Source organism: Mus pahari, unplaced genomic scaffold (genome assembly GCF_900095145.1).
Source record: "Mus pahari unplaced genomic scaffold, PAHARI_EIJ_v1.1 scaffold_10020_1, whole genome shotgun sequence".
In the NCBI taxonomy this organism is placed as follows: Eukaryota; Metazoa; Chordata; class Mammalia; order Rodentia; family Muridae; genus Mus; species Mus pahari.
The window spans coordinates 37,389-40,345 of NW_018391946.1; the positions used below are offsets into that span (position 1 = coordinate 37,389).

At 36.4% G+C, this 2,957-nt stretch overlaps 1 pseudogene; it reads right to left on the reverse strand.

Annotated features, from left to right (window-relative positions):
* Nucleotides 1-1,157: 1,157 nt before the first annotated feature.
* On the reverse strand, nucleotides 1,158-2,083 carry LOC110314764 (annotated as a pseudogene).
* Between the last annotated feature and the right edge of the window lie 874 nt (nucleotides 2,084-2,957).

Below are 2,957 nucleotides of genomic sequence, written 5' to 3' on the forward strand. Positions count from 1 at the left end.
AAGAGCAGTCAGTGTTCTTAACTGCTGAGATATCTTTCCACCTCAATGGATTTTTAAAAATGGTGTGTGTGTGTGTGTGTGTGTGTGTGTGTGTGTGTGTGCTTATATGTAACCATCCATGGATTTAGATGAAAAGCAAAGGTGAAATCTTAAGGAAAGTGTAAAATAGTAGAATATATGGAATAGGAAAGCAAAAAAATTGGGACTGTCCGAAACAAGAGAACCAGCCACACAGGGTGAGGAAGTGCAAGAAAGGTCAGAGAGGCATAGTAATGAAGGAGAACAAATCAAGGTTAATTGTGCTACATTTACACAATGGAGTACTACTCCTTAGTACAGGAAGATAATAATGGATCAATTCTCATTCTTCTACATGATAACAGCCAGTTGTGCCAGCACCATTTGTTGAAAGTGCTGTCTTTTTCCACTGGATGGCTATTTTGTTTTATGAAACATGCTATTGCTATGTATCCAAGCTTTCTTGAAATTCTGATCCTCTAGACCCATTTTTCAAATTCTGGGATTACAGACATATTCTAATGTACATAGTTCTATATTTTTATTTGTAATTGGTATAGTATCATACACACTTATAAAGTACAAAGCGACATTCAGTATATAAGTATGATGCAATTCATATGATATCAATGTAATTGTCATAAATATTACTTAAATGTTTAACATATTTTATGTTGAGAACACACAAAATCTCAGTTCTTTTGTATGAAACAGAATTAATAGTTTACATTTATATTTATTATTAATAATTACCATATTATATTGTCAAACACAGATATTGAGTAACTATCCACCTGCACCAGCTGCAACCACTAACTGTGTAGTTTCTCCTTACACTTCCTAGTCTCTGGTAGACATTATCCTATTCATTTTAAAGAACTTTCTATACATAAATGAGAGCATGCAGTATATTACTTCTCATAACTCACATATTTTCCTTAAAACAAAGTATTTCCTTTTACTCATGATGGTATAAATGGCACTACATAATCATTCTTGTCGTTGAATTATATATGTATGTATGTATTTATGTATGTATGTATATATATATATATATATATATGTATATCTCTATATATGTATGTCTCTATATATGTATGTAAACTTAAACATGATTTGTTTGTTTCAATGTAAACTTTTTATATTCTTAACATCTTCTGCATGGCATTTTTCATATCTTTGTTCCTCAGACTGTATATCACAGGATTAAGCAGTGGAGTACCCACAGAATAAAATAGAGTCACAAGCTTCTGCATTCCAGAGTCATGCTCAGATGTTGGGCTCAGATACATTTTCATCACTGATCCATAAAAGAGTAAAACTACTGTGAGATGAGACCCGCAAGTGGAGAAAGCCTTTTTTTGTCCAGCTCTTGAAGGAACTCTAAACACAGCTCTCAGGACCAATGTATAAGATCCCATGATGAAGAGGAAAGGAATAAACAGGAGCAGAGATGTTATAATTGTCAAGAAAACCTCTAACAATGGGGCTCTGGAACAGGTGAGGGCCAAAAGAGGGCCTGGGTCACACAGGAAGTGGTCTATAATTCTGGACTCACAGAAGGGCATCTGGGAGAGGATGATGATGGGAACAGGAAACCAGAGGAAACCAAGCACCCAGCAACTGATCACAAGGGTGTTGCAGAGGCACCCAGTCATGAGAGAAGGATAATGTAGCGGTCTACAGATGGCAAGGTATCGATCAAATGCCATGATTGCCAGGAAAAAGCATTCTGTAGGACCAAAGGAGAAGAAGAAATAGAACTGCAGGAAGCATCCAGAGAAAGAGATGACCTTGTTTTCAGAGAGGCAGTTGGCCAACATGTTGGGGACTGTGGAGGTGACATAACAGATCTCCAGGAAGGAGAAGTTGGCCAGCAGGTGGTACATGGGGGTGTGGAGTCTCTGATCACAGTACACAGCACAGATGTGGAAGCGTTGCCCATGAGAATGAGTAGGTAGACAATGAAGAAGAGCACAAAGAGGAGGATTTGCCCCTCCCTGGGGTAGGGGAAACCCAAGAGGATGAAACCAGTGATGGTACTGGAGTTGCTGACTGTTTTCATCTGTGTGTGACCTGTGAAAGCATCAGAAATTGTTTAATACTGTAGAAATAGCTGGGGGAGTTTAATTTTTGCCCATACAGGACACAGAATAGTTTGCTCATCATCTGTTCAATATTTATTGTACCCTTATTGTTTTCTAGGCAGTTTNCTGACCACTGAATATTCAGAAATTAATGGAACAAGGTTCAGCCCCTATTCTCTGCTGCATAACCANCCAGTCATCTGTTTCTCTTCCACTGATATAAATAAACCAGGATGACTCTTTCTTCATCAAACACCACTGTAAGCATAAATCATTATATCAAGTACATTATTTTGGGTGTACTGGAATATACAGATGATTCTTATTTTTAGAAATATCTCCCAGTTAAGAAAAATGAGTGAAATCTCCTCAAGGTTGTACATACCAGGAAGCTCAGCCCTTGAAATGTTGAAGCAGGTGTGTTAGGAGTTNAAGGCCATTGTCAAGCATAGACTATATTTGAGTTTAGTGTGGGCTTCATGATATCTTGTTTCAAACAAACAAACAAATGTACAAATGAGAAAAACAAATGAAAAGAAAAAATGATTGAATTCATTTCATTACTATTCTTTAAATAGTCACCCAGTGCATTTGTTTTTAGATCATTACTTAATGACCCTTAGCAAGAAAAATGTGAGAGTTTTGCATTATAGTTGTAGCTCAATGGGCGAAAACCCACCTAACATTCATTAACTTGTAGCCTGGTCCTCAAGACTGCCAAAATAAGAAATGGAATTTTAGTGTAACCTAATAGTATTGGCGAATATCTGTATTTCAGCCTAATCTATTGAGTTATTTCTTTAAGTAACAAATTTATGTATAAATACATAAAAATTTATAGTAGCTCTTTAT